At 53.8% G+C, this 13,451-nt stretch overlaps 1 protein-coding gene across 2 annotated transcripts in view; it reads right to left on the bottom strand.

Annotated features, from left to right (window-relative positions):
• The window catches only part of CERS4 (ceramide synthase 4), a 50,319-nt gene extending 38,330 nt beyond the window's left edge, over window positions 1-11,989 (bottom strand). The window contains exon 1 of one of the 2 annotated variants that reach the window (XM_035284175.3): window positions 11,865-11,989. The gene's annotated coding sequence lies outside the window, so the exon portion shown is untranslated. Of the gene's footprint in view, window positions 1-11,021; window positions 11,274-11,864 lie in introns of those variants that run through there. The other variant, XM_035284177.3, reaches the window with a different exon arrangement.
• Window positions 11,990-13,451: the final 1,462 nt, after the last annotated feature.

Here is a 13,451-nt window from a genome sequence, read left to right as displayed (position 1 = left end):
TGGCATGATCAAGGTTCAATGCAGTTTCCACCTCCCAGGCTCAAGTGATCCTCGAACCTCAGCTTTCTGAGTAGCTGGGATGAAAGGTGTGCACTACCATGCCCGCCTAATGTTTTCTTTTTTTAGACAGAGTTCCTCTTTTGTTGCCCAGGCTGGAGCACAATAGCACGATCTCAGCTCACTGCAACCTCTACCTCCTGGGTTCAAGTGATTCTCTTGCTTCAGCCTCCCAAGTAGCTGGGATTATAGGCATGTGCCACCATGTCCAGCTGATTTTCTATTTTTAGTAGAGATGGGGTTTCACCATGTTGGTCAGGCTGGTCTCCTACTCCTGACCTCAAGTGATCCACCTGCCTCGGCCGCCCAGAGTGCTGGGATTACAGGCATGAGCTGAGGTGCCCAGCCCTGCTAAAATTAAAAAAAAAAAAAATCTTGCATTGGAACTGAATCATATTTTAGGAAAAAAAATTTTTTTTTTTAATTCCCAAGGTGCTGGGATTGTATATAGGTAGGAGCCACTGTGCCTGGCCCAGCTAATTAAAAAACATTTTTTTCTCTCGAACTCCCGGCCTCAAGCCATCCATCTGAACCTACTCAGGCCTACAGTCCTGCTCAGGTCTCAGAGGAGCTGGGGGCAGTGGGTTGAGATCAGCAGCAAGCCTGCTCCTGTCCTGCGGGGTGGCTCAGGCAGCTGGAGTCTCCTGTGAAATCAAGTCACCATCATTTTTTTTTTTTTTTTGACTGGAGTCTCACTGTCACTCAGGCTGGAGTGCAGTGGCACAATCTCAGCTCACTGCAACCTCTACCTCCTGGGTTCAAGCGATTGTCCTGTGTCAACCTCTCAAACGTAGCTGGGACTACAGGCACACGCCACCACGCCCAACTACTTTTTGTATTTTTAGTAGAGATGGGGTTCTGCCATGTTGGTCTTGAACTCCTGCCTCCTGCCTCGGCCTCCCCAAGTGGTAGGATTATAGGCATAAGTCACTGCGCCCAGCCCTCAGCCAGCTAATTTTTTTTTTTTTTTTTTTTTTTTTTGAGACAGAGTCTCATTCTGTCACCCAGGCTGGAGTACAGTGGCACAATCTCAGCTCACTGCAACCTCCGCCTCCTGGGTTCAAGTGATTCTCCTGCATCAGCCTCCCAAGTAGCTGGGACTACAGGCGCACACCATCACGCCCAGCTAATTTTTGTATTTTTAGTAGAGACGGGTTCTCTCTGTGTTTGCCAGGCTGGTCTCAAACTACTGGCCTCAAGTGATCCTCCCGCCTTGGCCTCCTGGTGCTGGAATTACTGAGGCCTGAGCCACTGTGCCTGGCCTCAGTCACCATCTTGATACCTGTCCACCTAGTAAAGCAAGAAGCCACAGAGAGCCCCTTCAGAACACACGTCTTCCATCAGCCCTCTGGGCTGGATGGGGTGGCACAGAGAGGGGACCCTAGTCAGGGACAGAGGCTACCCATGGTCCCTTTAAGGACCGGAGGTGTTACTGTAACTGGAGGCAAAGCACTTCCTCTCAGATGACAGTTCAGGACCGCCCCTCCTCTGGGATACACACAGACAGAGCCCAACCCTCTGTCAGCAGCGGCTCCCCGAGTACAAACCTATCCTTTCCCTGTCTCAAGATTTCCTGGGAGGCTCCTAGTGGCTCCTGACCTAGCATTAAAGGCCTTTGTGACCCGGCTGAGCCCCTGCCTTGTCCTGGTCCCCCTGCCTGACCTCCTGCAGCCACCCTGACTCCGAAGTTCTCAGCCTAGGCTCTCCAGGGGCGGATTCCCAGAGTCTGCCTCAATTTCAGGAATGTCATTCCAATGCCATTCCTGGATGCCAGGCCTTTGCCTGGGCTGCTCCCTCTAAGTCACTGTTTAGCATTTTGTTATCTGATGCCTGGCATGGTTAACCCTTCAAGTGGCAGCTTCCCTGTGGCTGCCTCCTGGAAGTCCTGAAGACTCTCAGCCTGGGTCGAGAGACTCTCCTTGGTCATGTGCGGTGATCCCAGTGCTTTGGGCGGCCAGTGCGGGCAGATCACCTGAGGTCAGGAGTTTGAGACCAGCCTGGCCAACACTGAAACCTCATTTCTACTAAAAGTTAAAAAATTAGCTGGGTGTGCTGGCATGCGTCTGCAGTCTCAGCTACTCGGGAGGCTGAGGCAGAAGAATCACTTGAACCCATCTGGCAAAGTGAGCCAGGCTGGTCTCAAACTACTGGCCTCAAGTGATCCTGCCGCCTTGGCCTCCTAAAGATTGCACCGCTGCACTCCAAACTGGGCAACAGAATTAGACTCTGTCTTAAAAAAAAAAAAAAAAGAAAGAAGTAAGGGGAAAGAAAAGAAAATAAAAAAGAAAGGCCAAGTGTGGATCCCAGCACTTTGGGAAGCTGAGGGGGGCAGATCACTTGAGGTCAGGAGTTCGAGACCAGCCTGGCCAGCATGGCAAAACCCCATCTCAAAAAAAAAATACAAAAATTACCCAGGCTTAGCAGCAGGCACCTGCAATCCCAGCTACTTGGGAAGCTAATGTAGGAGAATCACTTGAACCCGGGAGGTGGAGGTTGTAGTGAGCCAAGATCGAGCCACTGCACTCTAGCCTGGGCAACAGAGGGAGATCTCTGGTCTCAAAAAAAAAGCCTCTTCTTGCCTTCAGTGTCTCTGGTTGCTTCCTTGTAGCCTGGTTAATCTGCCTTGTAACTGCCCAAGGACACGTCTGTGTCCCCCACTGAATGAGGGGTCTCCAGAAGGGCAGTAAACAAGTCCAATTCCTGGCCGGGCGCAGTGACTCAAGCCTGTAATCCCAGCACTTTGGGAGGCCAAGGCGGGCGGATCACGAGGTCAGGAGATTGAGACCATCCTGGCCAACATGTTGAAACCCTGTCTCTACTAAAATAAAAAAAATTAGCCGGGTATGATGCCACACACCTGTAGTCCCAAGCTACTTGGGAGGCTGAGAGAGGGGAATCCTTGAACGTGGGAGGTGGAGGCTGCAGTGAGCCGAGTGCCTACTGCACTCCAGCCTGGGTGACAGAGCAAGACTCCATCTCAAAAAAAAAACACAACAAAAAACAAATCAAATTCCTGTCTTAGCCCAACACTCACTCCAACTCAGGCCCCAGCCGTAACGTCACCTTTTCAGAGGGGCCCTGACTGACCAAAATAAAGTAACGTCTCCTTGCTCTTCATCACATTTCTGGAAAATTCTAGGGGCGTGTGGGAAAGTCATAAATGTCCTACCTTCTGGAGGCCTCAACCACAGATTGGCCCCAAGCTCCTTCCAGCCTCCAGCAAGGTCACCAGGAAGCTGACATGTGTTAAGTGCCAGGTGCCTCTGTCATCTGTACTTTGCAACTGGGGAAAGTGAGGCATGGAGTCATTCAAGGTCATAAAGTAGGGAGTAGAGACTGGGTACCATGGCTCACACCTGTAATCCCAGCACTTGGGAGGCTGTGGTGGGCAGATCACCTGAGGTCAGGAGTTCAAGACCAGCCCGGCCAACATGGAGAAAACCCATCTCTACTAAAAATATAAAATTAGCCGGGCATGGGGGCGCATGCCTGTAATCCAGCTACTCAGGAGGCTGAGGCAGGAGAATCACTTGACTCTGGGAGTTGGAGGTTGCAGTGAGCCAAGATCACGCCATTGCACTCCAGCCTGGGCAACAAGAGCAAAACTCCATCTCAAAAAATAAAATAAAATAAAGTAAGGAGTAGAGACCGGGACTTGGATCCAAGCCTGCCTGTCCCAGATCCTGCCTGTTACCTGCCACCCAAGGTATCCTACCCCCAACGCCATCCTCCTGACCTCCAACCTCTCAGGCTGCAGCCAGGACCCGGGATGCCTGGCATCACTTAACATTTATTAGGCTCCTACTGCATACAAACTACATCCTGGGATCCCAGCAGAGAACAGGGTCGACAAGAATTCCCATCCCCATGGAGCTGATATTCTGGACACGGTAGAGATGAAGGAGTAGCAAAGACTCTATATTTTGTTTTATTTCAATTTTTTTTTTTTGAGACAGCCTTGCTCTGTTGCCCAGACTGGAGTGCAATGGCACAATCTTGGCTCACTGCAACCTCTGTCTCCCAGGTTCAAGTGATTCCCCTACCTCAGCATCCCAAGTAGCTGGGACTCCAGGCTCCTGCCACCATGCCCAGCTAATTTTTTGTCTTTTAATAGAGACGGGGTTTCACCATGTTGGCCAAGATGGTTTTGATCTTGTGACCTTACGATCCACCCACCTTGGCCTCCCAAAGTGCTGGGATTACAGGCATGAGCCACTGTGCCCTCTTGGCCATTTTTTTTTTTTTTTTTTTTAAAGAAATGGGGTCTTGCTATGTTGCCCAGGCTGGTCTTGAACTCCTGGGCTCAAGCAATCTGCCCAACTTGGCCTCTCAAAGTGCTGGGATTACAGGCATGAGTTACCTCATCCAGCCCTGCATTTTGATAATTTGTTTTGTGATTGTCAGGTGGCGAGAAAAATAAGGCAGGAAAAGGAATGAAGAGTCAGGCAGTGGGGGCTACATTTTTTTTTTTTTTTTTTGAGACCAAGTCTCACTCTATGGCCCAGGCTGGAGTGCAGTGACACCATCTTGGCTTACTGCAACCTCCATCTCCCAGGGTCAAGTGATTCTCCTGCCTCAGCCTCCTGAGCAGCTGGGATTACACGCGCCCACCACCATGTCTGGCTAATTTTTGCATTTTTAGTAGAGACAGGGTCTGAACATGTTGGCCAAGCTGGTCTTGAACTCCTGACCTCAGGTGATCTGCCCACCTCAGCCTCCCAAAGTGTTGGGATTACAGGTGTAAGCCACGGTGCCCAGCAGGGCTACAGTTTTAAAGTGTGGAGGTGAGGGAGGAAGCCATGGTGATAGAACATTCTAGAAAGAGGGAAGAGCCAGTGGATCACCCACCTACTTCAGCCTCCCAAAGTGTTGGGATTACAGGTGTGAGCCACTGTGCTTGGCCCTGTTGCTTGGCTTTTGCTGTTTCTGTTTGTCCTCAAGGCCCCTGATAAGGCTACCATCCCTGCATCCCTAGGGCTCCCGTCATTTAACAACGTCCTGGCTCCTTTATCCAGCTCCATGCCCTGGCTGCTTGCCCACTGGCTGCTGCTGCTGCTTGCTGCTTCCTCCTCCTCCTCCCCTTCCTCCTCCTCCTCCTCCATCTCTTCTTCCTCCTCCCCATCCTCTTCCTTCTCCATCTCCTCCTCTTCCCCATCCTTTTTCTTCTTCTCCTTCTCCCCATCCTTCTCCTCCTCCTCTTCCTTCTCTCCATCCTTTTTCTTCTCCTCATCCTCCCTCCCACTCTCCTCTTCCCTACTGCCCTTCATCTCCTCTGGTGCCATACGCTCATCAGTACCCCTCCCTGGGTACCTCCTTCTCCTAGTTCAGCCAAGTCCCATTGTGTGCAGGGGAGGGGAGAAGCCTTGCCCACTGGGTGGTCCTCATTTCCTTCCTCCTGCCTTGAAGGTTCCTCCAGCTTCCCAGCCTTCAACGTTCCAGCACTCAGCGAAGGTGACCACCGCGGACAGGATGACAAAGTAAAAGTGCCAAAGCAGTAGGGTCCCGTAACCTTCCACCCCTGAGCGAGGACTCTCCAGGGTCTGCTGTGGTTGGACTGGGGGTCCCCAAGGACCTTCAGTCTCTTCATCTGCTCCTCTCTATACTCTAGACTCCTTGCTCAGTTTGCTCCAGCTACCCCGGCCTCACTGCCATTCCTCCAACACACCATGCCTGTTCCAGCCTCAGGGCCTTTGCACCTGCTGGGTCTTCTGCCAGGAGCACCCTTCCTCCAGTCTAGCTGCTCCTTCAAACCTCATCCTTGTCCCCATCACCTTCTCCCTGCAGGAACATCAGATCTGTAAGGCTTCCTGTGGCCACTGTCTGTCTCCAGTGTCTCACATTGCAGATACTTCCTAAGTCTGTGCTGAATGAACAAATGACAGACAGACAGGGGTGGGAGGAAGGTGGGGGCCAGGCACAGGGCAGAAGGGGTCCCCAGGCCATGGCTGGTAGGAAATGATCACTCTTCAGACATAGTGTCGTAGGACCCTGGACTAAAATCTGTCTCTAGGAGTCCAGGAGGGGTTAGGGAGGAAAAGCTGAGCTGAGCTCCAGCCAGTTCAGTGTGTGTGTGTGTGATAGCACCCTATTAACAAATGTATAGAGTCCAGACTCAGGGAGGAGAAGGTCTCCTCTATGCTACTTTTTTTTTTTTTTTTGAGACAGTTTTGCTCTTGCTGCCAGGCTGGAGTGCAATGGCACAATCTTGGCTCACTGCAATCTCCACCTCCTGGGTTTTAAGTGATTCTCCTGCCTCAGCCTTCTGACTTGCTGGGATTACAAGCAGGCACCACCATGCCCGGCCAAAGATATATATATATATATATATATATATATATATATATATATATATATTGGCTGTTTTTTCTTTTCTTTTTTTTTTTGAGACAGAGTTTTGCTCTTCTTGCCCAGGCTGGAGTGCAATGGTGCAATCTCAGCTCACTGCAACCTGCCCCTCCCAGGTTCAAGCAAGTCTCCTGTCTCAGCCTCCCAAGTAGCTGGGATTATAGGCATGTGCCACCATGTCCAGCTGATTTTCTATTTTTAGTAGAGATGGGGTTTCACCATGTTGGTCAGGCTGGTCTTGAACTCCTGACCTCAAGTGATCCACCTGCCTCTGCCTCCCAAAGTGCTAGGATTACAGGCGTAAGCCACCATGCCCGGCATATATATACATATACATATATATGTATATATATATATATATATATATATTTTTTAGTAGAGAAACAGGGTTTCTCCATGTTGGTCAGGCTGGTCTTGAACGCTGGACCTCAGGTGATCCGCCCTCCTCAGCCTCCTAAAGTGTTGGGATTACAGGTGTGAGCCACCCATCACTCCTGGCCAATTTTTGTGTTTTTCGTACAGAAGGGGTTTCACCATGTTGGTCAGGCTGGTCTCAAAATCCTCACCTCATGAACCACCCACCTTGGCCTCCCAAAGTGCTGGGATTACAGGCATGAGTCACCACACCCGGCTTTTATTTTTCTTTTGAGACAGAGTCCCACACTGTTGTCCAGTGCTATCTCAGCTCACTGCAACCTCCGCCTCCTGGGTTCAAGCAATTCTCCTGTCTGTTTCCCATGTAGCTGTGATTATAGGAGCCAACCACCATGTCCAGCTAATTTTTGTATTTTTAGTAGACACGGGGTTTCGCCATGTTGACCAAGCTGGTCTCCAACTCCTGACCTCAAGTGATCCACCCACCTTGGCCTCCCAAAGTGCTGGGATTACAGGCATGAGCTACCACACACCTGGCCTTTCTATGCTACTCTGGTCAGAGTCATGATGGGTCTGAGAGGCCTATTCAAGTGTGGCAAAGAAAAGCTTGTGCTTGGCCAGGGGCGGTGGCTTGTGCCTATAATCCTAGTACTTTGGGAGGTTGAGGCTGGAGCCTTGCTTGAGGCCAGGAGTTCAAGACCAGCCTGGGCAACATAGTGAGATCCCCATCTCTATAATTTTTTTTTTTTTTTAAAGATTAGCTAGGCATGGTGGTGCATGCCTTAAGTCCCAGCTGTCAGGAGGCTGAGGTGGAATGAGCTCAGGAGGTTGAGGCTGTGGTGAGTTAAGATCATGCCACTGCACTCCGGCCTGAGCGACACAGTAAGAGTTTGCCAAGAAAGAAAGAAAAGAAAGAAAAGAAAAGAAAAGAAAAGAAAAGAAAAGAAAAGAAAGAAGGAAGGAAGGAAGGAAGGAAGGAAGGAAGGAAGGAAGGAAGGAAGGAAGGAAAAGAAAAGAAAGAAAAGAAAAGAGGACAAATGCAGTGGCTTATGTCTGCAATCCCAGCACTTTGGGAGGCTGACACGTTTGAGCTCAATAGTTTGAGACTAGCCTGGGCAACATGACAAAACTATACAAAATATCTATAAAAAATGCAAAAATTAGCCAGGCGTGGTGGCTCATGCCTGTAGTCCCAGCTACTCAGGAGGCTGAAGTGGGAGGATTGCTTGAACCTGGGAGGCTGAGGTTGCAGTGGGCCAAGATTGCACCACTACACCCCAGCCTGAGTGATAGAGCCAGAACCTGTCTAAAAAAAATAACAGGAAAAAAAAGAAGAAGAAAAAGAAAGAAAAGAAAGAGAAGAAAGAGGCCTGTACTGAAATACTGAAAGGCTAAGGGAAGAGAACAGGGTTGGGGAAGAGCAGCTACAAAAGAGAGTAAGACAGACCAGGCACAGTGGCTGACGCCTGTAATCCCAGCATTTTGAGAAGTCGAGGCGGGTGGATCACCTGAGGTCAGGGGTTTGAGACCAGCCTGGCCAACATGGCGAAACCCTGTCTACTAATAATACAAAAAGTAGCTGGGCATGGTGGCGCACGTCTGTAATCCCAGTTACTTGGATTACTGAGGCTGAGGCAGGAGAATCAGTTGAACCCAGGAGGTTGCAGTGGGCTAAGATTGCGCTTGCACTCCAGCCTGGGTGACAAGAGCAAAACTCCATCTCAAAAAAAGAAAAAAAGAAAAGAAAAGGCAAGATGCCTACTACTAAATTATCTAAACAGGGGTTTCAGGACCCTTTCCTCCTATTAAAGCCCCAGCTCCCTTGGCTCCCAGCTTTCCACCCACTCCTGGTTTTCCTTCTGTCCTCTTTCTGCTATCTTCCAAGCTCTCAGCTTGCTTCAAAGCCATGCTGGGCTGTGCCACCTGGGTGTCTAGTGGCACTGCAATTTCCAGATGCTGAGAACAGATTGTTGATTTGCACCTAAACCTGCTCCCTCCCAGCAGCTGCTCCCTCCCCAGGCTCCTCCATACCTCTCCAAGATCCACCCAAGCCTCACCCATCCATACCTCTACCTGGTCCAGCCCTATCATTGCTCCCCTGGCCTGGGGCAGTCCCTTCCATCCTGGTCTCCAGGCTCCTGCCTTGGACCCCTGCAGTCTGTTCACTGGGATCAGAATAATACCAAATGCATGTTCAAGGCCAGCAGGCTGGCTCTGCCCTTCCTCCTCTCCCCTCTGAATCTTACCACCCTGGTTTTGTGGTTCTCTCATCTAAGCACTCTGGCAGTTTCTCTCCTCTGTAATTTGCCCACTGGCCTCTCTGCCTGGTTAACTCCTACTCACCCTCAGTGACCCAGCCAACTGTCACCTCCTCCAGGAGGCCTTCCCTGACTCCTTCTAAGGTTGAGTCAGGTGACTCCTCTGGACTGCCCCCAGGCATGGCTCTGTGATTTTCTTGTGTGTGTGTGTGTGTGAGAGACAGTCTGTCATCCAGGCTGGAGTGCAGTGGTGCCATCTCAGCTCACTGCAACTCCTGCCTCCCATGTTCAAGAGATTCTCCTGCCTCAGCCTCCCATGTAGCTGAGATTACAGGTACATGCTACCACACCCAGCTAATTTTTGTATTTCTAGTAGAAACAGGGTTTCACCGTGTTGGTCATGCTGCTCTCAAACTCCTGACCTCAGGTGATGTGCCCGCTTAAACCTTCCAAAGTGCTGGGAACAGGCATGAGGCTGGCCCCTCTGTGATATTTTCATAGCCTCCAGCTCTGATATTCTCATGATATTTTAATAGCCTGTTTAGCAAGTACTCATCACCAGCCACGGATTCTTCATTCATCACCAGCCTGGATTCACCTACCAGTCTGTAGGTCATGACTGCTATTATCCCATTTTATAGATGGAGAAACTGGGGCAGGAAGTGGTGAAGTCTGTGGCCCAGAGGCCCTCAATTCAAACCGGCAGGACAGGGCAGGGGGCAGGCTCAAGCCCAGCCAGTAGGAAAGGGAGCAGCTTGTGGTACTCAGAGAAGGGGGCAGGGCAGGGAGCTCCCCAGGCGCCTGCCTTTCTGTGCCATCCCAAGGGTGGGAGGAGGGGACTTGGGTCCACTCATGCTGCCAACTACAGTCATCCCAGCAGCTCCTGAGCCAAGACATTCTGTGCCAGGCACCGGGCCAACCACTTTATTCAACCTGCAGACGTCCCTGGGTCAGGAGGTGGGCACTGTTCTGATTTTTTCACTCTTGTTGCCCAAGCTGGAGTGCAATGGCGCCATCTTGGCTCACCGAAACCTCTGCCTCCTGGGTTCAAGAGATTCTCCTGCCTCAGCCTCCCGAGTAGCTGGGATGACAGGTGTGTGCCACCATGCCCAGCTACTTTCGTATTTTTAGTAGAAACAGGGTTTCTCCATGTTGATCAGGCTGGTCTCGAACTCTCAACCTCAGGTGATCTGCCCACGTCAGCCTCCCAAAGTGCTGGGATTGCAGGCGTGAGCCACCACACCTGGCCTATTCTGAATTTATCAGAGAAGGAAATGGAAGTCCGTGCAGCCCTGAACTCCCACCTGGCATTAGAGCCCTCCCTGGTTCCTTAGGGGTGTGGCTGCCACTGAGATCTGCCTAGCCTCTGCTTTCATTGATCTACGAACACTCCTAGGCTCAGATACTAATGACTCATTTTACAGATGGGCAGACTGAAGGTCGGAAACCTCTCCTTGGGGCCCCACAACCAATTAAATGACCAAGGCTCCCCCAACCCCCCAGGCTCAAAGTATCTCTTCTAGCAGTGGGTGAGCTGGAAATACAGGTAAGGAAAGTCCTCACTGCCTTCTCCTCCATGCCTGGCTGGGCCTGCTGGGGCCCAGGTGCACTGAATGAAGCTTCTGGTTAGCACCCCCAGCTCCACTTGTGTTTATTCACAGCAGCTGCTCCTGGAAGGAAACCCCATTTGAGGCTGGGTAGGCCGAGGGCTTCAAAGACAATGCCACAGTCCAGGAAGCCTATCCCCATAGAACACATCCAAGTCGCCCCAGTGGGGTCACCCTGGCCTCAGCTCAGATGCCCCAGACCTCACCTGGGCTCAGACTGCAATCTGTGGAGCGTTCTCCCATCATAGGTTTGCAAATCACAACAGCCTCTCCCTGCCCGCTTCCCTGTTTCCCCCAAAGTCTCCCAACCCAGCAATGAAAGCCTCTTCTATATACTCCTAACTACCCAAGAGAAACATGTCCCCCACGCCCCACTTACAAGCAGACAGAGGAAGTAGACGATGCTCCTCTGTCAAAGCGGTATTTTCAGTTCCCCCAGTTCCTTCACACCTTCCAACCAGGTCAGGCCAGCAGACCCTTCCAAGTATCCCCATCTCTCCCACGGGATGTTCTTAAGACACAATCCGATCATGCCATGCACCTGCTGTTGTAAGCCTCCCTGGTCCCCACTGCCCGGAGGACGGGTTCCACGCTCTCCTCACCGCTTCCCAGGCCCCAGCCAACCTGACCCTCCCTCTTCGCGTTTCAGCCACGCTGGCCCCTTTTCTGCTCGGCACGCACTCCCGGTTGGGCCCTGCCCCGCAATCATGCATTTCCTGGGCCTAAAAAGCCCTCGTTGGCTGGTTCAACCAGGCCAAATGACCCCATCCCCACCTGGGCCCCTCCATCCCACACCGGCATCCTGAAGCTTTAGCCTGGGCTTGGAATGACGTGTTTAAGCGGTTCTCTGAAGCCGTCTATGCGGCCGGCTGCGGGCTCCGAGGCCAGAGTCCCAGCTGCGTCCCCAGCCCTGGCACGTCGGGGGCACGGGGCGCTCCTCCAGCTCACACATCCGGATTCCCCCGCGTGACGAGACCGGGATCGCCCCTACTCACTCCCACCCGTTTCGCAGGCGCGTCCTCGGGCACCCGCGGCGCCCCGGCCCTCATGGGGGAGCGCGGATCTCTCCGGGAGGCGGCCCAGAGGGGGAGCCCCGAGGGGACAGTCCCGGGACTGGGTGATGGGGGCCGGGCTGGGGCCGCCATGACCGCGGAGGCGGGGCCGGAGCCTGCCAGGAGTGTGGCGTTCCGAGCGGCGTTCGCGGCGCGGGGCGCTCGCTTACCTGGGGGCGCAGAAGGCCGGGCGCACCGGGGGCCGGCGGCGGGGATGAGTACGGCGCGCCTGGCGGGGGACCCGGAGCAGCTGCAGACACGCACCGCCCGAGCCACGCAGCCGGACTCGGCTCCCGGCCGGGTCTCCGCCCCCAGCCAGGGGAAAAAGGCTTGAGTGGGGGGAGCCCGGGGCGGGGGCGGGGGCTGGGCCGCCGGGCGGGGCCGCGGGGGCGGGGCGGGGCGGGGCGGGGAGCGCGCCCCGGAACGGTAGGGTAGGGCCCGGAGGGGCGGGGCCTGGCGCAGTGCTGGGGACTTGGAGGGGCAGGGCCTGGAGCGGGCGGGAGGTCCTCCAGGCGCTTGTTCCCCTCGGCGCAACCAGGCCTCTCCCCGGCCCCCAGCCTCGCGCCGCATCCCCATCCCCGCCCCCCTGTCCCCGCCTCTGCATTCCCGCCCCCGCCCCCGCCCCCGCCCCCTTTCCGCCCATCTCCGCCCTGCGGAGCGCCTGGCCCGGGTCCAGCCTCGCGTCTCTTGTCTGCGCCTTATCTCTCCCCTTTGAACTCAGCATTGTCCACTGCGCGCTCCGTCCGGCCTCGGCTTCACCCCTGTTCGCTGTCTCCCCGGCCCCCTCCCGGGTCCCCTCTTCTGCCCTGGATGCTCGGGCTCCGCTCATCCTTCCACATCCCACACTGCCGGGGTGTCCTGAGCCTCTGGGGCGCACTGTTGTGTGTGCACGGGGGAGGCCCAGACTTTTCCAGGCCTCAGCGGCCACCCTGGGCATCCCGAGTCTGGGGGCCCGTTGGAGGGCCAGGCCAGGCCAGTCCAGGGGTTCTCATGAGGCGCGCGCGGGGTCCAGCCGAGGCGGTGAGGGCATCCGGGCAAAGGCTGAGGTTTGGTGGGGTGCAGGGGTCAAGAGGCAGAGCTGGGGAGATAAGGCTGGGAGATAGGCGGGGTGGGTGGTGACGCAGACTTGGTTTTGGCTGAGGGCAACAGCAGTAGGGACAGGGTCCCCCACTTGCCTGGTAGAACCGAAAATGACCCGGTCTCAGCAGCGCGCAGGGGCAGGGAGCCTGGGGAGTCGGTGGATAGAGGACAGTCCCAGGAGGTTTCAGAGTCGCTGGCACACCGCGTATCCTCTGGACAAGTGGCTTCACCTTTGAACAATAAGCCTCTGTAAAATGGGGATAATAAACCTTTCTCTGACTCGGCTCAGCAGACCCAAGACCCACAAGACCCATTGGGGTGAAGTTGGGGCCTCCCTGGCCATGGGGCCCTAGGCAAGCTGAGATTTGATTTCCTCATAGAGAAAGGGGGCCGAGGGCAGGGGCAGGGGGAAGGGAGGAGGCAGGAGACCTCTGTTGCAAGTGTGGAAGAACCTGTCCCTCCAAGTGCAGACTCCTGGCCTTTGCACTTGGCCTTCCCTCTGCTACACTGTGTCTCTCTTTGTGTTTCTTTTTTCTTTTTTTTTTTTTTTTTTTTGAGACCAAGTCTTGCACTGTCACCCAGGCTGGAGTGCAATGCGGTGATCTCGGCTCACTGCAACCTCTGCCTCTGCAGTTGAAGGGATTCTCCTGCCTCATCTTCCCGAGTAGCTGGGATTA

This window comes from Callithrix jacchus, chromosome 22 (assembly GCF_049354715.1).
Source record: "Callithrix jacchus isolate 240 chromosome 22, calJac240_pri, whole genome shotgun sequence".
Classification (NCBI taxonomy): domain Eukaryota; kingdom Metazoa; phylum Chordata; class Mammalia; order Primates; family Cebidae; genus Callithrix; species Callithrix jacchus.
Note: the sequence above shows the minus strand (reverse complement) of the source record. Positions and strands in the feature narration are given on the sequence as shown.